At 47.4% G+C, this 25,430-nt stretch overlaps 2 long non-coding RNA genes across 2 annotated transcripts; one reads left to right on the top strand and one right to left on the bottom strand.

The window, feature by feature from the left end:
• Nucleotides 1-6,668: 6,668 nt before the first annotated feature.
• Nucleotides 6,669-17,075, top strand: LOC109678063 (uncharacterized). Its single transcript, XR_002211656.2, has 4 exons — nucleotides 6,669-6,721; nucleotides 13,377-13,506; nucleotides 14,076-14,210; nucleotides 16,927-17,075. It is a non-coding gene; the product is annotated as an uncharacterized lncRNA (long non-coding RNA).
• LOC141424706 (uncharacterized) lies at nucleotides 15,090-20,494 on the bottom strand. The gene is made up of 3 exons (XR_012449555.1): nucleotides 20,370-20,494; nucleotides 16,181-16,337; nucleotides 15,090-15,501 (listed from the first exon to the last, which is right to left on the bottom strand). It is a non-coding gene; the product is annotated as an uncharacterized lncRNA (long non-coding RNA).
• Nucleotides 20,495-25,430: the final 4,936 nt, after the last annotated feature.

The following is a 25,430-nucleotide window of genomic DNA, read 5'->3' as shown; positions in this document are numbered from 1 at the left end:
TCATTGATTTCAGCTCATATTTTTATTATTTCTCTCCTCTTTGTTTTGGGATTTGCTTGTTCTTGTTTTTCTAGGAGTTTGAGGTGTATCATTAGGTTATTGATTTGGGATCTTCCAGTCTTTTTAATATATGCACTCATGGCTATAAACTTTCCTCTCAAGACTATCTTTGCTGTGTTCCATAGGTTCTGGTAAGGTTGTGTTTTCATTTTTATTGACTTCCAGGAACTTTTTAATTTCCTCTTTTATTTCATCAATGACCCATTGTTCATTAAGCAATGAGTTATTCAGTTTCTAGCAGTTTGCATGCTTTTTGTCTTTACTTTTGTGGTTGAGTTCTAGTTTTATTGCATTGTGATCAGATAGTATACACAGTATAATTTCTATTTTCTTATATTTGCTGAGACTTGCTTTGTGCCCTAGGATATGATCTATTTTGGAGAAGGTTCCATGGGCTGCTGAGAAGAATGTATATTGTGCAGAAGTTGGATGAAATGTTCTGTAGACATCAAGTAGGTCCATTTGATCTATTGTATATTTTAGATCTAGGATTTCTTTATTGATTTTTTGTTTGGATGACCTATCTATTGATGGTAATGGGGTGTTAAAGTCTCCCACAACTACTGTGTTGTAGTTAATATATGCTTTTAGGTCCTTCAGGGTATGTTTGATGAAATTGGGTGCGTTGACATTGGGTGCATATAGGTTGATGATTATTATTTCCTTTTGGTCTATTTCCCCTTTTATTAGTATGGAATGTCCTTCTTCATCTCGTTTGATCAATGTAGGTTTGAAGTCTACTTTGTCAGAGAAAAGTATTGCTACTCTTGCCTGTTTTCGGGGTCCATTGGCTTGGTAAATCTTCTTCCAGCCTTTCATCCTAAGCCTATGCTTATTTCTGTCGGTGAGATGGGTCTCCTGTAAGCAACAAATTGTTGGATCTTCCTTGTTAATCCATTTCATCAAGCGGTGCCTTTTGATGGGTGAGTTAAGTCCATTAACATTAAGCGTTAGTACTGATAGGTATGTGGTGATTCCTGTCATTTAGTTGTCTTAGTTGTTTGAAGGTTTGATTGTGTGTACCTGAGTTGAGGTTACTCTCTACTGTCTGCTTTTTCTTTTCCTGTGGTTTGATGCTGCCTGTCTTTTCATGGTTAAGTTGGGTTTCACTTTCTGTGTGCAGAATCCCTTGCAGAATCTTCTGTAGTGGTGGCTTTGTGGTCACATATTGTTTTAGTTTCTGCTTATCATGGAAGACTTTTATTGCTCCATCTATTTTGAATGATAGTTTTGCTGGGTAGAGTATCCTGGGGTTGAAGTTATTTTCATTCAGTGCCCGGAAGATCTCACCCCAAGCCTTTCTTGCTTTTAATGTTTCTGTTGAGAAGTCTGCTGTGATTTTGATGGGTTTACCTTTGAATGTTATTTGTTTTTTCTCTCTTATAGCCTTCAATATTATTAGTTTCTGAACTTGTTGTTTTAATGATGATATGTCGTGGGGTAGTTCTATTTTGATCTGCTCTGTTTGGTGTTCTGGAGGCCTCTTGCATCTGTATGGGAATAGATTTCTCTAGATTTGGGAAATTTTCTGTAATTATTTTGTTGAATATATTACGCATTCCTTTTGCTTGCACCTCTTCTCCTTCTTCAGTGCCCATGATTCTTAGGTTTGGTCTTTTGATGGAGTTGGTGAGTTCTTGCATTTTCTTTTCACAGGTCTTGAGTTGTTTAAGTAATAGTTCTTCGGTTTTTCCTTTAATTACCATTTCATCTTCAAGTTCTGAGATTCTGTGTTCTGTTTGTTCTGTTCTGCTGGATTGGCCTTCTGTTTTGTTTTGCAATTCTGTTTCATTCTTTTTTTCTGAGGTTTTCCATATCCTGAGTGGTTTCCTCTTTAATGTTGTCTATTTTTGTCCTGAGCTCATTTATCCGTTTATTCATCGTGTTCTCTGTTTCACTTTGGTGTTTATACAGTGCTTCTATGGTTTCTTTTATTTCTTCTTGTGCTTTTTCAAATTCTCTATTTTTTTTGTCTTGGAATTTCTTGAGTGTCTCCTGTACATTTTGGTTGACCCTATCCAGTATCATCTCTATAAAATTCTCATTGAGTACCTGTAGTATTTCTTTTTAGATTGTTCTTGTGGGCTTCATTGGGTTCTTTGGCATAGTTTATCTTCATTTTGTTGGAGTCTGAATCTGAGTATCTGTTTTCTTCATTTCCCTCTGGTTCTTGCACTAATTTTTTGCTGTGGGGAAACTGGTTTCCCTGTTTTTTCTGTCTTCCCGTCATTGCCCTTGTTGTTGTTCTTGTCCCTGTACTGTGTGCAATTAAGTATTTTCTAGCTTGTAATAATAACAATGGTGATATTTAGAATGGAAGAGTGAGAGGAGATGGAAAGCAAAGAAGTTAAAGAAAAAGGGAAAAACAAATAAACAAACAAGTAGGAAAAAACAAAACAAACAAACAAAGTTTCAAAGATATAAACAGGGAGAGATAGTGTACTAATCAACAGTAAGCTGAACAACTATTAGAGAGACAGAGAGAGGTTTGATAATAAAAAAAAAAAAAAAAGAAAAAAAAATCTCCAAGTTCAAATGCAATAAAGTTTCAGTCTTAATAATCTTGGTGTTCGTCCCTCAGCCTCCAATCCTGGAGATGGTGTCTTAGAAGTAGTTCTGTTGTTGTCTCATCGAAGGGGAAAAAAACTAAAACAAAACAAAACAACACACACACACACATACAAAAACCCCACAAAGTGTCCCAAGATCAAATGCAATACAGTTTCAGTAAGTTTTTCTGCATGCAGGTGTAGTTTGGTTGTTTTCTCATCAAAGGTAGGGAAAGAGAAAAAAAAGTCTGGAGACAGGTCTGTGAGTGGCTGAGACTGTGGCTTTCCTGCCCGCTGCTGTCAGCCTGCTGTTGCTGGCGGCGTTATTTATGCAGATCTCAGGGGTGAGCTTAGCACTCACCTGGCCCCGCAGGCTTTGTTTACTCAGAGTTCTCCTGTTCGTGAGCCCCTGCTACAAGCTTTCCCCTTTCCAGGTGCACTGGGGGAGGTGACACTTTCTCAGGCCTGCATGTTTGTTTACAGTTCACGTGGGAAGTGGGTCTTCCCCCCTCTCCTGTGGAGTTTTCTTCCCACCGCCACTTTTACAAGCTTTCCTGCTTCTGGTTGCTGGGTGTGTGCCACCGTTCCTGCCTTCTCCGGCCCTGCCTTCAGTGCTCAGGGCACCCCGCCCTCTTTGCTACTTGTCTTTTTTGTTGTTATTGCTTATTATTCAGGTTTTTTTTTTCTTTTTTCCCTGGGTGGGGGTCAGTCTGTCCAAGGGGCTATGCTGATCTAGCCCAGGGTTGTCTGTGGGAGTACCACGTACCGCTTTGCTCACCTTGTGGTCCATGTCTTCCCAAGCCGTCTGGGCGCTGGTGTCTGGAAGCGCAGGAGCCCTCCTGGTTTCTCCGTTTAACGTGAAGCGGGAATGTTACATGCGGGCTGGAGGTGTGGAGGAGTCAAAGTTTTGCCTCTTCTCGGTGGCTTTTCCTGTAAGGTGTATCTCCAGCGTCTCTCCAAGATTTTACTTTAGGAGGCACGCTTTCTGCTTCCTCCCTCTAGCCGCCATCTTGGAATCTCTCCAAGAGTAGTTTTTGAAAGAACTGACTGCCTGTTGAAATGATACTATTTGGGATATATTGGGTCAAATAAAAATATTTTAAAATCAATTTCACCTATTTATTTTATCTTATTTTTTTAGCAGTACTGGGCCCTTCATGTCAGGGCCTCACACTTATCAGGCAGGAGTCTGCCCCAGATATTATTTTAATCTTTAAAAAGATATGACCACTAGAATAATTAAAATTACATATGAGGCTTTCATTGTGTTTCTGAAACCAGAGTTTTGGACCTAAGGCCCAAAGTCCTGGGATTCCACGTATCAGGTCCAGCCACTCACCCTGTACACCAAATAAAGACACGGTGAAGGGCAGAGAAAGAAGGACATGCCATGGGAAGAGGCAAAGTCAGCACTCAGCTCATCCTTAGACATCTTTGGGGTACAGACTGAGCTTCTAGCTTTACACAGACAAGGGACTGGGGCGGGGGAAAAGGTATGCAAAGTTAAACATCCCAGTCACAGGTGTGGCCTGGCTGGTCATTAACTCAGTCCTTCTTCAAGGGTTGCAGAGAGTTGTTATGTCATATGGCCTGGTTCATTACCTCAGTCCTATTTCTGCAAGGTTCTGGAGAAGTTATCGCTGTCAGGACTTGAGGGGAGCCATCTGGTTCCCTAGACAAGACCACTCCTGCTCCGGGATGCAGCCTCATCACTATATGTAATTGTCCTCATTTGGAAGGTGGTCTGTCCTGCAAGCTTCCACTGTTCCTGAGGGGTAGTTTCAGTCCCATGTCATAAAGATGTTATCGATCATCCCTGTCCTTCCTTGATTCCAAGGTGGCTTCAGGAGAGAGTGGCTCAGAGCAAAGGACAACAGGTACAAAATGGAGACAGTGATCCCAAGCTTTTCACCTGGCTTCAGTTAATTCGTGGGCCGAAGTAATGAGTCAGTGCTTTTCAGCAAAAGCAGTTTGAGCGCCTCTTACATTTCTATTTCTGAAGTCCTGACACCTTTGAACTGTGGCCGCCCTGCTTGGCATTGCCTCTTCTGGTTGAACCTGGTGCCTGGGCATAGTACATAGGCACTTGGTGGAGAGTGGACTTCACCTCCCACCAGCGTCCATAGCAAGAAGGTACACAAAGAATCAAACATGGCAAAGGATGGAAGGGGTCCTGACCACCAGGTGGCGCCAGACCCCCATGTTTGAGGCAGGTTGTGCTGGTTTTCTCAGCCCAGATGGTCCTGGGAGATCAAGATGCTTGTCCAGCCTCACTCAGCACCTGCCTTTAACTTCTGGGACTCTCTGTCCCCAGTGGTTGGACTCCATTTGTGTGAGTGAGGTCAGTGACTGGTCCCTGAGAGTGGGAACTTCTCCCTGGACAGATGGGCAATTAAGGCCCAGAAAAGGCAGTAGTGTGCCCAAGTCACACAGCCCTTTTGGTGGCAGAGGCAGGTCTTTTGTGTTTCATCCTGTAGGTCTGTTGTGCTGCCTTTCATTGCGGTATTGGAGATTGAATCCAGTGCCTCACAAATGCCAGGTAAGCGTGTCAGAGTCTCGATAACTTTGCTGGGGGCTGGCCTTGAATTTGGGATCCTCCTGCCTCTATCTCTTGAATAGCTGGGATTATAGCTGTGTACTGCCATGCCTGGCTCTGTCCTATTACCTTACTGCCTTTGTCCTGTGAGCTTGGGTTGTTGGTTCCTTGTAATGATTATTAGTAAATAATCACTGAGCGTATGTCAGCACTGGTCTGGGAGCAGGAAGGACACTGGTCCATCCTATGAGAGATCTAGCAGGAGCAGCAAGCATGTGTGGATGTACGTGTGCTCACTCCCCCGTGTATAAGAAGAACACAGCTCAAGTGTTTAAAACCACCTGGGGGGCAGGTGCTACAGTTGTTCTGCTCTACCTATCAGGTGATTCAATTCTCCATCTCTAGAACCAGTCTGCCTGGATTTAAATCCTAGCCCTGCCACTTACTGGCTGGGACAAATCATCGTGAGACTCCGTTTTCTCATCTGTGAAATGGGACCTACCTCCCAGGTTGCTGGGAGCTTTGAATAAGATAGACATATGCAGGGCCAGGCATGGAGAAAGTGCTCGATGCATCTTGCCTGTGGGTTGAGAGGTCATTACCCATGGCCTCTGGTGAACAGTGTTCCAGCAAGGCTTCAGCTAATTGCCAGGGAGGAAATGACACCCATCGCTTGTGTGGGTCCCCTGGATCACATGTGGGGACCCGAACTCAGCAGGAAAGAGGGTAGAGAGGGGAGGGATGGAAAACAGAGGTTGGGGGTCAACACGGGGTCAATGTCATTCAGTTTGCTGCGGTGGGCAACAGGACCTCGATGCCTTTGGAGGTCTCTGGGAGACTGTGGAGCACAGGGTGCAGGAGCTGGGGTGTTTATTCTCCAGGGTCCAGTGGAATTACTGTCCTGTGATCCTGGGCTACTGCCTGCGGGCAGAGAAAACCCCATGCAGAGACACGGACGCTGCTGGGAGCCGGCTGGGATGCACAGGAGAGAAGGTGACTCCTAGGCAAGGTGAGAAGGAAGGCTTCACAGAAGAGGTGGCCTTTGATGCACCTTTGAAGGACGGGTAGGAATTTGACAGGCAGAAGTACAGGAGGACATGCCTGGCTGGAGGCAGAGCACAGCCAAGGAGGGGATATGGGGTGATGGTGGGGGTATTTTGGGAGCAAGGGGTCTGGGACTGAGCCATGGAAGCCTTAGTGCCAGGCCAGAGAGCATTCTGGCTGGACAGTGTGGACAGGAGGGAGAAGCCATGGAAGGGAGGACCCTGGCTACAGGTAAGGGTGTGGGAGGAATTCTGAGAGCAGGCAGGAGGCTGTGCTCCAGGTGACAGGTGATGAGGGCCAGATGGGACAGAGGCAGGCAGAGTGGAGGGTATGAACTTTCTGGGACAGGTCATGGAGATTTTTGAGTGTGGTCCCTTTCTGCCCTTCCCCTGGGCAGAAGTCTCAGAGGGGCAGGTGCCACAGGCCCATCTTCCAGCAGGGGCGCCACTGATACCACAAACGGGGCCCAGTCATTTCCTGCTCAAAGAAGGAAGAAAGGGCACTTCGTGAACGAGTTAATGGCAGAGACATGGTAGGTCCTGAAAACGGTAGTGGCTGCTGTTAGTTTTGGCTAGCAGGGTCTGAAACAGGCGTTACCCACGTGGCTGAAACCCACCTGGCCTCCCTGGAGAAGAGGTGATGTGTGAACGTGGTAACCCCCTAGGGGAGCTCAAGTCACTGGGAAAGGGGGAGTGGGTGACTTGATTTTAAATCTCACAGCTGTTGTTTCATGAATGTCCGCGTGTGGCTCTGGGGCCCTGGAGGCGCCAGGCTTTTGTGGTGAGAACAAATTGTCCTTTGCTTTTCAAAAGCTAGCTCAATTACAGACTCACGCATTCAGCAATCCTCCTTAAGCTTTGAGTTCGGGTTAAAAACCTGTGCTCATGAACAAATACTGTGACTCCATCTCTTGGGTACCCAGAGTAGTCAAACTTATACAGGTGGAAATGGAATGGTGGCTGCTGAGGGGCTGACGGGAGAGGGGCCGGGGAGCTGCTGTTTGATGGATGGAGTTTTAGTGTTGAAGATGAAGGGCTCAGGAGACTGAGTGTCTGCACAACCGTGTGAGTGTGCCTAACGCTACTCAGCTGAGGTAGCCAGGTGCTGGTGACTCACGCCTGTAATCCTAGCTACTCGGGAGGCAGCAATCAGGAGGATCTCGGTTCAAGGCCAGCCCAGGCAAACAGTTTGTGAGATGCTATGTTGAAAATACCAAACATGAAAAAGGGCTGGTGGAGTGGCTGAAACCTGCCTAGCAAGCACAAGGCCCTGAGTTCAACCCCCGATGCTGCCAAAAACAAAAAACAAACAAAAAATGGTTAAGATAGCAAGTTTTATGTATATGAATTTTAGCACAATGAGAAATTTTAACAAGTATTTAGAATTTTTATTTTTTATTTCTTTCCTTTTTTTGAGATGGGATCTCACTATGTTGGTCAGGCTGGTCCCAACCAACCTCTTGAGCTTGTCATCCTCTTGCCTCAGCTTCCTGATAGTTGGGACTATAGGCGCATACCACTTGACCAAGCTAGAAATTAAACAACAAAAAAAAACGAATGCAGCAACTTCAAAGTCATTTGAAAAATGATTAAAATCATAAAAGTGAATGTTTGGCTCCACTTATAATCTTGGTTAATTAAATGTGTTCAAATGTGTTAATGTAAAATATGACTGCATTTGTAAATTTAATGTCTTTCTTTTTTCTTTGGTGTTTCTGGGATTTGAACTCAGGTCCTCAAGCTTGCAAAGCAGGTGCTCTACCACTTGAGCCACTCAGCCAACTATAAATTTAATGTATTTCTTTTTTAAATACTTCAGTTGTCTTAGCAAAACTTTCTCAGGGACTTAAATATTTCTTAGAAATCTAATAACTTGGGTTATAAATAATGAGAATTTCAATTCTCATTACTATTTTAGTGCTGTTGGCAAATTTAGATTCTGTGAAAGTGACTGGTACAAAATGGAGTCATTTATGTCAAACCCTAACAAAATAGAATCAGGAGAGCACAAAGAGGGGGCACTCACACATGGATGCCAGTGAGAGGAATTATCACAAGAAATTTCTGCGTGTCCTATACGTTTACCTGTTAACAGACCCCATTGCAAGAATTATATACCAGTGGAAACATTTAAAAAAGAGCCCATTGCAAGAAAATCCTTAAAACTCTAGTGCTTCAGGTAAGCAAGGGCACAAGGGCACCTGCCTGGCAATGCCAGCCTTTCCAATGAGCCAACCCTGCAGCCAGCTCAGGGTTTTTTGCTGCAGAACATCTTGTGTGGTCTTCTCTGTTTTTAAGCCTCTCTTTTGCCCCAAGCCCCTCGTTGTTCCCAACTTCATTGGCTCTGCAGAACCTGTCTCTGAGTTGCTTTTTCAGTTCACAATTTCAATAAAAATAAAATCACAAATCTATGCTGGGTGTGGTGATCCATGCCTGTAATTCCAGCTCTCTGGAGGCTGAGGCAGGAGGATTGTGAATTTGAGACCAGTTATAGTGTGACCCTGTCTCAGTCCTCTCCCCCACCCCCTAAAAAAATCATAAGTCTAAATCAACCAGTGGTTTGTTTGTACATTTTAAATGAAAACCTCAAGGGCTGGGGGTAGAACTCAGTGGTACGGTGCTTGCTTAGCATCTGTGAGGACCTGGGTTCCATCCCAGGACCACAAAACAAAACAAAATGAAACAAAACCAAAACCCAAAACCAAAACAAACAAAAAAGTACTCTGTAACAGTGATCTGTTATTCCCACAGACAACATTCTCTTAAATATTACAAATAGTTACAATTCAACACCCGAACTTACTATTTCTTAACACAAATGTATGTAACTCTATATATCGATTCCCTTACAAATGGGGGTCCACAAGGGCAATGATGTTGGGGGTTACCATTCCAAGCCATTTGGGGTTTTTTGGGGGGCAGTATTCGTGTTTGCACTTGCTAGGACTTTGCACTTGCTAGGCAGGTGCTCTCACTCCTGCAGCCCTTTTTGCTCTGGTTATTTTGGAGATAGAGTCTGGATTTTTGTGCAGGTCAGCCAGGACCATCACTCTATGCTAAGCTTCCCTCTGTTGCTGGGATGACAGACATGTGGCACGAAGCCCAGCTTTTTTCTATTGAGGTGGAGTTTTGCAAACTGTTTTGCCTGGGCTGGCCTGGAACTGTGATCCTCCTGATCTCAGCCTCCTGCATAACTTGTGACAACAGGCATGCACCACCACGCCCAGCCATTGGTGGAGATGGGGTCTCATGAACTATTTGCCTGGGCTGGCTCTCAAACTGAGATCTTCCTGATCTCTGCCTCTCAAATAGCTAGGATTACAGGTGTGAGCCACTGGTGCCCGGCCCCAAGCCATTTTTAAGATTCTTTGGTGCCCACAGAAACTTCAGAATTGGACATAGGTTTTGCCTAAGAGCTTGATGGAACATGAGTCCTGATTGTAGTCATTTAAACAGGATTTCTCATACCTACAAAGGGGGTGGTCACAAAGCCTGTGACCCCTGGGTCCAAACTGTGAATTCATTCCTGATTTCTGAAGGCTAGGGGACCACCTCCCCTCTGCACCCCCATCACTCTCTTGCCTGACTTCTTTTTCTCAGACTATTTGTCACCAGCTGGAAGTCTATCACACAGGCAAATAAAAGCACAAGACACCCAGTCATGCTTGAATTGCAGATAAACAACTAATTTTCCCAGGCCCCAAATATTGTATGGGACATGAAAAGATTATTCATTGTTTATCTAAAGTTCACGTTTCACTGAGTACCCGTGGCTTGTCTGGTGACTTTACTTATCCGTGTCAATGACCGCCTGCCTGCCCTGCATCCTCCCTCGCCCACTGTCCTGTAAGCCCGCGGGGGCTCAGTCTGTCTCTGACTTGTTCACGGTTATAATCTCCCTGTTGTTGGGGTTCAAAGCATGCTACCTCAAAATACTGACTACCTTAAAACGAAGAGATGTGAGTGACAGCAGAAGGACTCTCCTGCTGTCCCCTAAAGTGTGTCATGACTCTCACGGGAGGGGTGCCCCCACACCCTATCCTTAGCTCTGAAGATAGGACAGGAAAGGACACTCAGCAAACAGGCCTCGCTAATTGTCCCCAGCTCACTCCCTCAGCACCTGCTCTTTTGTCTGATCACTTCCCAGTGACTTTCCACACCATCAAACCTGGCGGCATGAAAATGGTCTTTCCCTTCCAAAGGCTCCATGTCCTGCAAGACTTTGTGAAACACATTTGCACGCTTTTCCCTCTTCTAGCACAGAGGCCCTGGTTGAGATCCTAAAAGGGTAAAAGGAAAGTTTTTTCCTTGTCGGCAGAGTTACAGATGAGACAGCTGAGGTTCGAAGAGGGGAGGTACCCTGCCCAAGGACGCACAGCCAGCAAGCAGCAGTGCTGGAATTCTGACCCAGATTCACCTGGCTCTTCTGTTACACTTTCAGCCTTGATTCTGGGCTTTGGTGTGGACCAAACTAGCCTATGTGAGGTGTTTGTTTAGCACAGCACCAGGAAAACAGTGGGTGCTCAATAAGTGCATAGTCCTTTCCTTCCTTCCTTTTTTTTTTTTGGCTTTCTTTCAAAGTTAAGATCTTAACCCCTCAAGCCTAGATGTTTGAACCCCCAGTCCTGCCCCTGCCCTTCCCTCTCGGTCCCTCCAATGCTGGGAGAAATCACAGCTGATCTCATGCCATACTTGACCCTCATCTTTCTGTCCTCATCTAAGAGGTTCCTGGCAGAAACAACCTATCCTCTTTCCTGGAGTCTGGGGTCCTCCGATGGGCAGCCCCTTCCTCCTGCATGCCTCTTCCTGGGCTTGCGTTCAGCCCCTCCTTGCACTGGTTCTGCCTTTGAGCACGAGCTGCAGTGCTGAGGAGCTGGAGTTGCCCCTGAGGGCTTTAGCTCATGTTGACGGAGCCCTCTTCCAAGCCAGGCTCTGAGCCAAACGTGCTCCATGTTACCTCACTTCACTCCACCGCAGCCCTTCCAGGGGCATTTTTATTCCATTCACTTGGCAGATTGAGGCTCTGTGATGTGAAGTGGTTTTGTCACCAAAATTAGCAAGGTGGGGGTGGTGGTGGGGGAGTGGGGAAATGCTCAAGAGACCCCATCTCAATGAGCGTGGTGGTGCTCACTGTCATCCCTGCAATTGCAGGAAGCATAAAAAACTCCAATCATGGGCCATGCCAGCCTGGGCAGAAAGCCCAGAATAACCAAAATGACCAGAGCAAAGTGGTTTGGAGGTGTGGCTCAAGAATGCGCTGATTCTCTAGCAAGTGTGATCTCCTGAGTTCACACTCCAGTACTGTCAAAAAAACTCACCTTAGGATGAGTGCTCCCTTTGTTCTGGGCACATGGGGCAGTCAGTTATTCACTGTTGACATTATCAATTGCACCCAGAGATATCAAGGCTGGTGAGTGTACTAAATTCTGGTCATTGTGACATAGATGTCCTTTTCCTTGCACGTCCCTTTAAACAAAGGGTGGGTTTTATCAGATGCTCATTTTAAGCCAGGTGTCCTTCCTTAAGACATTTTGTTTTTCTTCTTTGCAAACACTTCTGTGATCAAAGTAGTCTTTTCATCAGTATCTCCACCCCCTACTCACAGAGTAAATGTCTTTCTTTAAGTTTTCTTGCTCTGTTCTCAGAGCATGTGGGCAAGGGCAGAGGGAGACACCTGCATTTTGTTTCCAGCTATGTGTTGAGGCTCAGTGAGGAAGTGTGAAGCCTAAAGCGAAGAAAGCAGTGCCCGTACCTTTCAGTGTGTCAGTGAGTACTCACCGATGCAAAGCCTATCTCTGAATTTCTGGCTCCTGCTTCTCGTGCCTCATTGTCCGTGATCCATCTTGCCTCCGTCTGTAGGCGTGAGGTGGACTTGTGTGTAGAAGGGCTGTGACCACTGCTGAGGGGAATGAAGGGGTGCATCCCAGTGGAGGTGGCATTAGGGAGACCTTTGACAAGTGACTAGTGTGCCAGCAAGAGAAGGAGGGAGAGGAGGAGAGAAAGGAGAACCAGCCAGGTAGAGGAGACCTTGTGAGCAAGTCTTGATGAATGGAGAGTGAGAAGGGAGGCAGGGCCAGGTGCAGGTACCTCAGCACCAGCTGGGGGCTGGAGGACAAGGCCTCAAGAGCCAGAAAGCTTGTGTGTGGGCCCCTGTGGGGGTTGGGAAGGGCTTCTTGCCCCAGGTAAGAAGTGTATCCCTGACCACTCAAAGGTCCCTTCTATCCAGTGCCCTGGCACAATCCATTATGATAAGAACCTGAGACTCAGTACCCAGCAAACAATCCCACCATTTTAACATTTCAGTGATATTAGTTATTTTGGGGGCAGTACTGGGGTTTGAACTCAGGGTCTTGTGTTTGCTAGGCAAGCCACTTGAGCCACTCTACCAGTCCTATGGCTTTTATTTTTAACAGTTTAGCATCCTAAGATCCCCTTATTATAACATTAGAAGAGTCTAAGTTCCTGTATTTCTTTTATGAAAACCTATTTCTCCTGAAAACCTTCGTAGAGTTTAAAACCTCGTAATCCTATAATTTGAAGATTCTATGATTAATCTCAGGAAGGTGGCGAGTATGTGGGTGGGGAAGGCGGGGCCAGGTCTCAATGCATATGCGTGAGCCCTCCCCACCCCCACCCGTGTCAACTTTCCAAGGGCTGGGTACAGAAGAGACATCAGGAAATGGTTAGGGAGTGACTGGTTGTTTGGACAAGAAAGGTCAGGACTGGCTTAGAGCTGGGTGGGGGCCACGGTGCTCTGGGCCAGTGCAGGGCTCGAGTTGGCAAAATAAGGGGAAATGGTCAAGTGGGCCTGAGGGAAACCCACAGGCAGGTGCAGGTGAAGGTCGAGTCTTTCAGTTTGCATTGGAGTTGGGGAGCTAGGTGGGACTTGGAAGGCTGCCCCATGGCAGTGATAAATGAGGTACCCAGCATAGTTACTTACATTCATGGAGGTAGCAGGAGGCTGGGGAGAAGGGGGAGGGGGTTTCTTGGAGAGTGGGTTCAGATTTTCAGTTCTGCAAGATTAAAAGAGGTCTAAGGATGGGTGGTGGTGCTAGTTGAAAACCACATGAATGCACCTTATAACAAACACTGAACTGTACTCATAAAAATAGGGCAATTTTTAGTTATATGAATTTTCTTACAATTTAAAAAGTTATAACATTCATTGTTCTTGTCTTGTCATGATAGGTACGCACTGGAAATAAAAAACTAAACACGGCCCTCACAGGGACGGGCACACTGTCCACTTGTAGCTGCGCCCTATGGCTTGTAGTGTGCTGAGCAACCGTGAGTCAAAGAAATGACTGCTGTGACCACTGTGAGTCCAGTTGATACTACTGAGCTGGGCCATTGTAGTGAGAAAGAGGCTGTGGCCAAATGTAACCAATGGGAGTGGGAGATGTCAAGGAACCTCCAAGGGGACAAAGGACAGATACTCTCGGGCCTTGACTCATAACCTGCTGCCGACTGGAAGTCCAGGTGGACCACAGGACCGGGTGTACCATAATGACCCTGGTGGCACCATCCTGTCTTCAAAGACAAACTGATCTTTGTCTTACACAAGGAAGGAACATCTTGAAAAATCCACACACGACCAGTGGAAAAGTACCAGATCCTAACTCAACCCAGTACCCCATAGAAGCTTGCGCCTTCCTTGTTCAGGGGCAGCCAGGCTTCTCTCCCAATCAGTGCCCTCCTCCTCCTCCTCTAGGTGAAGGCCCTGTTAAAGCTTCCCGGTTTGTTTCCTTTCTACCATCTCTGTCAGAAGTTCCTGTCTCTGGTATCATGTGGCTATGTCTCAATAAAACTTTATTTGCGGACACTGAAACTGAGCTTCCTTTAACTCTCATGGGTCACTGAGAAGTATTTTTTTGCTTTCTCCTCCAGTCACTCATAAACATCTAAACCATCGCAAGTTCATGAGTGGTGGCTTGCCAACCCCTATCCTTTCTCCATCGTTGACTAATGGACTTCTTGGAGAACTGGCTATTTGGCTATCTGACTTTGGCCCGTTTGCTCTGTGTAAGTTGTTCTGCTCCTCTGGGGGGTGGGGAGGGTGGCGAGGGGCAGGGGGCGGTGGGGGGAGATTCCAGCTACCTGGGAAGCCACTATGCCTTGACATTTCTCTCAGTGTGACAACTCTCAGCCAGGTAAGCAACCTGAGTGAGGAACTTAGCGGACCAGAGGCAGGATAGGGATTGTGGCTACTCTTCTTGGAGCTGTCCCTCTGCCAGCTCTATTGGATCATTGGGGCGGAATCTCCCCTGCCAAAGGTGCCCTCCACTAGGACTGTAACGTTGGGGTCTTAGCTCCAGGCCCAACTGCACCAGCTGCAAACTGAAGTCAAAGGAGACGAGCACAGGGTGGTCCTGTGCTTATCGTTCAAGCTGATGACTTCTCATGTGGCACTCAGGCCTGAGGATATAATGGCAGCAGAGCAAGTGGGAGGCCCTGGGTTTGATTCCTAGCAACACACACACACACACACACACACTCTCACACACACACACACACACAGAACTCAGAGGCCTGCAGGTGTCAGGTGGGTATGAATGTGGGTAACAATGGGACACACTGGAAGGTGCTAGAGGAGACATTCCTAATAAACCCTCCCTATGTCCCTATAGACCATAAGCCATCCTGTATCTGAGAAAAGGGTCTCACTCTGCTGCTGTTTGGTGAAGCCAATAACTCAAGAGACAGAGCAACAGAAGAAGAGAGAATTTTACTCAGTGGCCAAAGAGTGTGTGTGTGTGTGTGTGTGTGTGTGTGGGTTCTGCTTGCAAATCAGCTTCTCTACTCCAGGGAGGTGAGGGGTTACAGATATAGGGTAGGAATAATATATATATATATATATATATATATATATATATATATATATATATATATATATATAGAGAGAGAGAGAGAGAGAGAGAGAGAGAGAGAGAGAGAGAGAGAGGCAGGCTAACGGGAGGAGTAGTCGTGTCTCTTCTGGGAATAGGCAGAGATCTTCCTGGAACTCAGGTGCCACTCTTCTTGCTCCTTTTGTGATGACTCATTTCCAGTCGTGGCTGTTGGTAGGCATCTTTAGTCTTGAAGGGGGAAGACAGACTAGGCAAGTCTAGGTCAAGTGAATCCTATATTATAGCTCTGGATAAAACATTTTTGGTTGACCACCCTGTCCACGTGCAGAGCTGAGCAGACTCTGACCCAAAAGGAGATGCCACAATGTGAAGACAGATGTCGACCACCTTCCTCCTGGTCCACTCACTCATGGGGCGTCTGCAGCCCAAGTGAAGAGTCAATGTTTTCAGCAAAAGCTTTCAGGTCCCTGAAAAGTAATGCAGGCAACTGTTATCATAACCACACTGCAGAGGTGTTGTCTACAGCAAAGCTAGTGGGAGATAGACCATGTGTTTCCCAGCCCAGTGACCTCCAAAATTAGTGATTTTTACATCAAACAGGAGCAAGTGAATCAAGAAGGTTGATTAAGCTTCCCTTCGTAACAATACCATCTTCCAAACTATGACACATTTCCCAACTTTCCAACTTTTGTCACATACAAGTTACCTGAATATTCTTTTGTTTTTATGTTATCTTACTTTTTAGATTTGGGTCAAGAAGGAAAGTTTAGGTCACTGCCATAAATGGAAAACCACCATCACTCACCCTAACTAGATTTCTAGTAAAGTACACAGAGGGAAAGTAAGACGTTTTCAATTAAAATCATTAGGCTGGCAGAGGTTCTGAGAGTATGAGGTCAGATCTTTCTTCATGAGAGAAGGAAAATGGGAAGTGTTAAAGAGAAGACTAGAACCAAGCCCAGCCTTCCTCCTTGAGGGAGGCATAGGATGGAGACAGGACTGAAAGAGGAATAGCTTGATCCACAGGAACCAGTGCTATTTAATGCTAGCTTCCCGTCACCACCCATAAGCCTCTGGGGCACCACTAGTACCCCACAACTGGAGCAATGCAGTAAGACATTGGCCTGCCTTCAGTTCGTCACTTACCTGTGGGTTACATTACTCTGAAGGTATTCTCAGAGCCAGATGCTCAATAGTAAATGATTTTCTTGGCTCCTTCCCCAGGATCACTGGTTGCATGGATGGCAGAGGACGGTTGGATCCTAGGAGAAGCACTGTAGGAGGGAATCCTGGGTAGCAAAGTCTGGGGACAGGGCCAGGAAGGAAGGGGAATCCTGAGTTCAGAGCGTCTTCTGCTTTTACAGCAAGGCTGCTCTTTGTCCTGGGGGTAGACATGGCTACTCCTCAGGGTTGCTTGCTGAAAACACACTTGGAGGAAAGGCCTGGTGAAGAGGGGTTGGGACTCTGCAGCATTAGTGTAACCACAGGGGACTACCTTGCCCTCAGGGTGGTCTCCACTTCTTCTTCTCCCCATCCATTTGGGGACATACCTACTATGTGCTTGAGTGCTGTGCTGCCATTGTGGGTTCCTGCTGGGAGTTCATCCCACCTGCAAGTCAATATGCTGCTCTGTTCACTGCGTGGCACGCATAGAACACACACTACAGCACGAAGCTTTTGCAAAAAGAAAAAGGCTTTATTGCATAGTCAACTGGCCAGGAGGCAGGAGCTAGGAGAAAAAGGAGTTCAAATCTGCCTCTGCAGGGGTTGTTAGTGTGGGGGTGCTACAGAAGGAGGGGAGCTGCTGTAGGATGGAAGACTAGAAGGGGGCCTCAGGGTTCTTTTGTGCATGTGGCTATCGTGCGTCCTCACAGGTCACGATTTCTTTTCAGGTGCATTAATGTTCCGCACAGCTGGGATTTTGAGCTGTTGCCAGTTGGTGGAATCTCAGTAAAATCTGTGGATTAGATGAAACTACCATGTTAATTTCCTGTGCTGCGGTGTAGAATTCCACTCAGTTTAGGAAATGCAAACTCAAGGATTTATGGTAAGAGAGGTCATGACTACAACTCACTAGCAAGTGGTTTGAGTATATATAAAATATATGGAATTTAGAATATGAGTAACAAAACATACGTAGAGAGAGACAGGAAGGTAAGAAAAGGGAGAGCTGGAGGAGATGGGGAGAGAGGGATAAAGGAGAGGGAGAAAGGGAAAGAGAGGGAAGAGAAGAGGGAGGGAAAGAGGCGTGAGGAAGAAAGCTAATGGAGCAAGATGTTAGCATCTGGGGGATCCAGTGATGTGAATGAAGGGGGTCTGGAAATTCTTCGTTTTATTCTTGAAGTTTTTCGGTATATGTGAATTTATGTTAATAACAAATCTTTTCCTTGCAGTGGGTGCTGGGGATGGAACCCTGAGCCTTGTGTATGTGAGGCAAACACTCTGCCACTGAGTCCCTCTCCTCCACCCTCCATTCTACCTGTTGACTGACGTTGAGAAACTGCCCTCCAAAAAGGCCGAGGCCACTTGCCCTTCTCAAGGTTGGAGTGGGGGAGGGGATTAGCTTGCTGTGATCTCTGTCTACACCAATGCCAAGCAGTGTACTCTTTGCCATTGTGATAGATGATATACAGATCTGTTACCGGCCTTTCTTTTATTGCAATGGGGTGGAGCACATCTTACTATGCATGCTACCACCTGTACTTCTTCTTTTGTGTAGGTGGGAACTGAAGGGAGCCAGGGTCAATTGCTGACACTTTCTGCACTGAGAAGCTGAAGGAAGGAAGTGAGGCGCTGGGGTGCCATGCAAGCCAGGCAGACAGTGCTTCCAGGAGGAGGCAGAGCTGACTGCTAGAGCTGCCACGAGGGCCAATGAGGACAGAGAAGTGACCATGGGGTCGGATGGCTCTGAAGTCACACCCTTAGTGGGTGTTGGGATGGGAGCCTAGTGGGCGGAGGGGATGATGGTGGAGGAAAATTCCCTTAAGAAGGCGGGGTCAGAACAGAATACCAAGAGCCTAACCCTAGTGACCTGGGCAAAGCGTGCCAGCCTTGGAACATAAACAGTGAGAACCCATTAATGGCCACACAGAGCTGACCAATGCTGTGTGCAGCATTGAAGGAGGGACCAACTCCCCTCCTTGGAATGCCAAGGAACTTGGACTCCAGGTCCTTGCCCCGACTTAGCCACTGGCAGGAATGGGTGACTTTTCAGCATATCTCTTCCTGACCTGAGTCACTTGCAAATTGGGGATAATGACATTTGTTTTTGGCTCCTCGGCCTAGGGTGTTTTAAGGTTTTCAGGTGGTGGGTTTGGGGTTGGAGCAATAGGTATACAAATACTAAGTTCCCTCTCTGTACCAGGACATGAAGACCCTAATGGAATCACAGAGTTCCTTCAGAAAGTTTACAGTGCAGAGAGGCAAGTACACAGTCACTATTGTGACCACGAAATGGTGAGAGTATGCACAGAGCACAGGTGTTGTACAGAAGCAGGTGACAATGGAAGGCAAAGACTTGTCAGAGGAGATGGCATTTGGATAGGGTTTAGAGGAATGAGTAGGAGTTCATCAGGCAGATTGCGGGGAGGGCGGTGACAGCAGAGAGAACTGCAAATGCCAAGGGAAACTATTCTTGCCTGGCTGACTCCAACACTTCCATTACGTCTTTCTTTCCCAACTTTGGTCTCAGCCAGTGAAGTCTTGGTGAGAGCTGGTCGATGTGTGATGGCAGAAGTGCTGGCCTCCTTGTGGAGGGTGGGAAACAGCCAGTTAAAAGGCACTGCCTGTGGGGACAGGTCTTTGGGGGGCTTGGTATGTTTTCCTCTGGTGCACCACAGGGAAAAGTCAGCAGGAGGCTCTGCTGTAGGCTTTCTGGCCAGCAGCCTTAGCTACCACAGCAGTAGAGAAATGACAGGCCAGGGACACTGGGGGAATTGGAGTTTACTAGGCTGGATGGCAATGTAGACGGAGCCTGAGCTAAGGAGGACAGAGCGTTTCATCTTCCCTGGCACCTCTGTCCTTGGTGGTTGGAGGCTACTGGGAGCTATGTATTTGAAGCTGAGATGTGTTTCAGGAGGAAAGTGGGCTGTGATGGATTAGCAATGTCTGCTGTGAGTGATGGAAGGGAGAGAAGGGATCTGCATGCTGTCTCTGCCATTTCTGACTTAGTCAAGGGTTCTCAGCCTACAGATGGGGAGCCTGAGGGACAAATGAAGTGTCACATTCCTCATTCTATCTGCACAGTACGGTCTGTGGAACTCAATTGCATAAGACTAATTTTCAAGCCTCCAAATGTCAGTTTGGGGTTTTCTCTATTAAAACTGAACAAGGGGCGGTCTGGTGCATGAACTCTTGCAGGTTTCCTGGAGATTTTCTGCAAAGCAACAGTCCCCAGAGGAGGCTGTGGGGTCAGGGTGACAGCTTTGGCATGACCTGGGACTAGAGGTCGAGGACAGGATGAAGCATCAAAAGGATCAACTCAAAAATGTTAACAGTATCAGCAGAGCTCTCCACAGACATTTAGCTCAATTTAGCTGGAACAAAGCACAGACCTGGGTTCAAATTTTGACACCACCATTTTCCAACTGCAGGACCTTAGCCAAGTGAAGGAGCTCCTTAGATTCCATTCTGCTTCCCCATTATAAAATAAGATGTAATCTCATCCATTTCATTTACATATTAAATGAAATATGTAAGCAAATTGCCAGCTCAGTGCTTGACATGGAAAACTGTGGAGTTTTCATTTCTCTAAAAATAAAAAAGGGGGGAGGGGTGGGCAAGGGACTGCAGTGGATCACATCTGTAATTCCACCTACTCCAGTGGTGCAGGTTGGGAGGATCGCGGTTTGAGTCCAACTGGAGCAACAATGCAAGACCCTATCAGAAAAATAACTAAAACAAAAAAAAAAAAAAGGGGGGGGGGCTGTGACTCAAGTTGTAGAGCGTCTGCCTAGCAAGGTGAGGTTCTGAGTTCAAATCTAAGTACCACCCAAAACAAAACCAAACTCTACCCTCACTTCTTAAGCCTTCAGGCCACAGGCTGGGCAAAACTGTCCTTATCTGGGAAGGGCGTTGACAGCAGGTCGGTTTTCCAGGCTTCTGCAAGTAGGTCCATCTCTGCCGGCCCTGGGCAAATTCCTTCCTGTTGGGCCTCAGTTTCCCCGTCTGTGTCACGCGAATGGTGCCCAGGACCAGAAGAACCCCGGGGCCCTCCCGCTTTGGCTGGGGTGGGGGTGGGGGTGTGGCAGGACTGGAGGCTACGGACGAGGAGGAGGTGGGGTTTGGGGTACGAAGGGGTGGGCCGCGGGGCGTGATCGGGACAAGCGAGGCGCACCTGGCCGGGCGGTGACCTGAGACGCCCTGCTCCATCCGGGAAGAACCAGCAGTGAAGGTTCAGTCCGCATTAGCCAGGATTAGAGCGGGTGGCGGGCGCCGCGGTGACTCAGGCGCGCTTTTGCATCCGGGTCTCCGCCCCGGGCGCCCGAACACCCGAAGGCTCCGCCAATCACAGGCCGGCTCCCAGCCGTGCCCGGGAGCGGAAGAAACGTTGGACGTCATTGGCTGGAGGCGCCGCACAAGCCCGGGGCGGGGGGGGGGTCCCCTCTTCCAGACACCTGCGGGTGGACGGCGGGGTGCAGTCTTAATCCTCGCGGAAACCTGCGCTTCCCAAAGCGAGCTTCTCGTCGGTGGGGCCAGGCATCCTTCAGGTGGCGTGTCAGTCCTGCGCAGAGGTGCAGAGGGCTCTGGGTCCAAACCCTACCTGTGTCACTTGCCTGCTCTATAACTGCTGCACATGAAGCTCTCCAAGCTCCCAGTTTCATTATAGGAGCGAGGCAAAACTTATCATTAAGAATAACAGTGCGGTGCTCACGCCTGTAGTCCTAGCTACTCCAGGGGTGGAGATCGGGAGGATTGAGGTTAGAGACCCACCTAGGCAAAAAGCAAGACCCTGTCCCCCAAATAACTAAAGCAAAAGGACTAGGGGCGCAGCTCAAGTGGTAGAGCGCCTGCCTAGCAAGTGTGAGGCCCTGAATTCAAACCCCAGTACCGCCAAAAAGCTACAACAAAAAACCCCAAAAGAATAATAATGAAGAGCCCTTATTAAGTGACAATTAATGTAGCTCTTGGGAACTACCATCAAGTGTGGTCCTCCCCCAACAGCCCCATACCCCACAGAGCTGGCTGGAAATGCAGCATGGGAGCCTCAGACCTGCAGAGCAGGACTGCACCTTAAGATCCGCAGGGAATCGGCCGCACCTCCCAGGCTGCCCAGCGCGTGTGTGGGCGGTGGAATCCCAGGAATGCCTTCCCTCTCCCACGTGCCAGCTGCCAACATTGGGCAGGTTACTCTGGGGACACGCTTTCCTCCTCTGTGAAATGATAATAATATACTTTAGAGAGCTATCAGGAGAAAGTAACAACTTACAAATGGAAAACTGGACGGTGCTGGGTACAGAGCAGGGACTCTATAAATTTGGCTGCCTGGCAGCTGCCTCCTCTCCTTTCTAGGCACCTCTAAGCCCTAGTGCTGCCCCTCTGGGCGGTGGCTTCCTCCTCCTTCCTCTCCTTAGCTCATTGTAGGGCCAAGCGCCTGCGCAGGGAAAGGACTTACACCTGCCTGTTCCCACTGTGGCTTGCTTGGGCCTTAAGCATAGAGGAGCATTGTTAAGCATTTGTCTGTGTTATTGGTGACCCCACACTGATGCCTTTCCTGTGTGTATGTGTGTGTGTGGGGGGGGGAAGGGGGTTGAGGTGGGAGGGGCTTAAAGGGAATTTAATGATAACCTTTTATTAAGTACGTACTGTGTTTCTGATTATTCATTTAGTGTTCAATAAATGCCTTTGGGAGTGAGGTAGGCTCTCATTATGTCCGTTTTCCAGATAGGAAAGATGAAGTCATTGGTCCAGGTTCTCTCAGCTGGTATGTGGTCCTCCTGAGATGTGGCAGTTTGACATTGTCTCTTCTTTATTAGATCCCTGGGGACAAAGTGGGAAAGGGAGTCTAACTTGGATGAGGATTGAGTTGGGGGTCAGAGGGTCTCCTTTGATCCCTGAAGAAAGTGTCAACCACGGGGAACCAGGAGAGGGAGGAAAGGGAAGGAAAGAAAGAGAAAACAAGAATTCGTACAGATGGAAGTTAACACCCAGCTCCTGGAATTCTCCCCATTTTCTCTGTGGGGTAACTGAGACTCAGAGAAGTTGATTGTCTTTTTGGGAACCCCACAGCTAGAAGCAGCTGGTGCCCAATGGAGATGGAGCTACACCATGGAGTGTTCCTTTCTCTCCCCCAGCGCTCAGGCTGCAAGTAGCATCTGGACCAGGGCCCAGGTGTTTTTGTTTCTCCCAGTCCCTCCCAAGGCTCTCCCTTAATCCTTATTGCTTTGGCCTGGCTCAAGATCAAGGTCCAAAGGAAGGATTGGTGTGGTACTGGGTCATGGCCTCAGGCTTGCATCACTGAGGTGGGGGCCCCTTGGACCATCTGGGAGGAGAAGATCGAGACCTTGCCCTGGGTCTAGACTTGAATCTTGGACTCCATGGTTTCTGGACTGAGCTTTCAAGCTCTACATCTCACAAGAGTCTATGGAGGTTGGCACCATGTCATCTCTTTCTCAGATGAAAATGAGGCTCAGCATCTCTTACCAGTTTCCTGCGCTGCTGTAACAAATGACCATGCGTTTGCTGTCTCAACAGTGCGAATTCGTTGTCCTATAGTTCTGGAGGTCAGAATTCCAACCTGGGTCTCACTGGGCTCAAATCAAAGTGTTGGGAGGGTTTTCCTTTTAGGAGGGTCAGGGGGGACTCTTTCCCTGCCGTTTCCGGCATCTAGAGGCTGCCCCCCTCCTTTGGCATGCAGCCCCTCCCTCCAGGCTCATGTCAGCACTGTCATAGCTCTCTCAACCTCCTCAGATGGTCACGTCTTCCTCTGACTGTAGTCAGGAGAGGTTCTCTGCTTTTGAGGGTTCATGTGATTAGGCTGGACCCAGTTGTATAATTGAGGATAACCTCTTCTCAAGATTCTTGCCCTTAATCACCTCTGTAAAATTCCTTTTGCCATGGTCACAGGTTCTGGGGATTAGGCTGTGGACATCTTTAGTGGGCCATTATTCTGCCCGGGACAAAGTGCTTAAGCAAGCTGCCCAAAATCATATAGCTGAGAAGCAGCAGAGCCAAGACCTGAACCCAAGCCCCATATTGCTGGGATCCTTTCCTCCATCCTCCTCTGCCCCCTGCTTCTCACTTCTACTGACTGGGTAAGGGTTGATGTGAAGGCTTCAGGAAAATTCTAACTTAATATTGTTAATTTTACACACTGAGGTGTCTTGGGAGGTGTTAAGACATAGGACCGGAGGACAGAAAAGCCAAAGATAGAAGGGAGGAGCCAGACCCCCTGAGTGTCCTTGTCACCCATGGAACGTCTATCTCTACCAGGGCTGCTCAAAGATAGGAACTTGTTTGTAAAGGAGCTATGGCTTCTTGCAGGCCTCACCCTCTTGGCCAGTGTCCTCCAGTGGAGATGCTTAAACCTGGCCTCAACAATTACCTGGCAGCCTCTGAGGCTTCATCCCAGATTTGCATTTGGGGTAAGACTTTGAGGCCACTAATTACTAAAAACCATGGAGACAGGTAGCAGCATGGATGGTGCTGGAGGATAAGTAGGTCTTCCCTTCTGATGTATGATTTTTTCAAATAACAGATGGGATAAACAGTCATGATTGGAACTGTTAACATCTATAAGGCTACTTTTCAGTAGCTACAAAGTGTAGAAAACCCAACTCAACTAATAAGGGGGAATTTATTAAATTATGATATTGAAAAGGCAGAGGTAGACTAACCTTCAGGTATAGCTTGATCTAGCAGCTCATGTATGCTCAGTTTTATATCCCCAAAACTAGCTTCCTTCTCAGGCAGACTCTCCTTTTGTGTTCCTGAATGGCTGCAAGAAGCTTCTGGGACTCTTATGTTTCTAGATTCAAATACAGGGAAAGAAAAAAATTTTACCACCCTGGTGGTTCAAAAAGGTGTCTGGAATGGGGTCTGTGGTCCCCCATTAGCCTGCATCTGTTTCTTGGACCATCTGTCCAAGACCTGTGGCCAGAAGGATTTGATTGATTTAAGCCAATCAACATTGGCCTCTGAAGCTGAGGGTGGGTCCACCCCTCTCAAAACTCAACATTGGCAAGTTTGGGGTCCTATTAGGAAGTGAGAATGGATGCTGGGGAGTCTGAGGTGTCATCATCATGGCCTGTGTGTGAGGATGCACAGCTTTGCTCTTCTGAGCCCTGGGCACAGTTATTACAGCTGCGTTTGGATGTTCAGTGTCCCCCAAAGGCCTATGTGTTGAGGGCATGGTTCCCAGGCAGGCACCCCACTATTGTGGAGTGGTGGAAACTTAAGGAAATGTGGCCTTGTGGGAAGTCCATAGGTCATTGGAGGTATGTCCTCAAAGAGGATTATGGGACTCCAGCCCTTCCTCTTCTTTTTTTGCCTCCTGCCCATGAGGTGAGCGGTTTGCTGTGCTTCACACTCTCTGCCTTTGACATCCACAGCCAGAGGCCCAAAGCTGGAACCTCTAAAACAAGCAGCCATTATAAACCTTTTCTCTTTATAAGTTAATTATCTCAGGTATTTTCTTATGGTAATGGAAAGCTGACTAACAGCATTTGTGGACACCACGATGTGTGTGTGTGTGTGTGTGTGTGTGTGTGTGTGAAAGAAATTAGGGAGCAGAGAAAATGAAGGTCAAATAGGAAAAAGCCAGGGAGAATTAGCACTTAACAATTAACAGCACGAGTTTATACCTTGTTTGAGCCTTAGTTTCCTCATCTATAAATCAAGACTTCTAACCCCAACAGCCATGAAATTAAATGACAGGAGGCTAGTAAAAGTTTGTGTAAATAGAAAGGAGTAGCCAATCAGTCATTCAGCAACCACTTATTAAGAGCCTACTATGTGCCAGGCGCCATACTGGGGACCTAATGATGGGTTTTAAACGGACCAGGCGTTTCAAGTATAAGAACAGATTGTTACTATTATTAAAAGACTAGTGACTGGCAGAGTGGCTCAGTGGTAGAGCGCATGCCTACCAAGCATGAAGCCTTGAGTTCAAGCGCTAGTACCACCAAAAAAAAAAAAAAAAGACTAGAGCAAGAGAGGGGCCTTCCAGCCACCATGAATGGGTAGTGACAGTCTCAAGGCCACACAATGGTGTCAGAGCTGGGACTTGAACCCAGAACCTCTCGGGTCTCTTGGCTGTGTCCCATGGCCTCTCCCTCCCTGCACAGTAGCTGCCAGACTTCCCTCTGGTGCTCTCAGAGTCAGAGTCGCATTTGATGTTGCTCTTCCTGGCACCAGGAGCAGCCAGGCCCTTCCCAAATTACCGCTGGTAATTGGGGTG

The sequence above is a fragment of the Castor canadensis genome, chromosome 7 (genome assembly GCF_047511655.1).
Source record: "Castor canadensis chromosome 7, mCasCan1.hap1v2, whole genome shotgun sequence".
Lineage (NCBI taxonomy): Eukaryota > Metazoa > Chordata > Mammalia > Rodentia > Castoridae > Castor > Castor canadensis.
The sequence above is the reverse complement of the archived record's forward strand: the minus strand, read 5'-3'. Positions and strand labels throughout refer to the sequence as shown.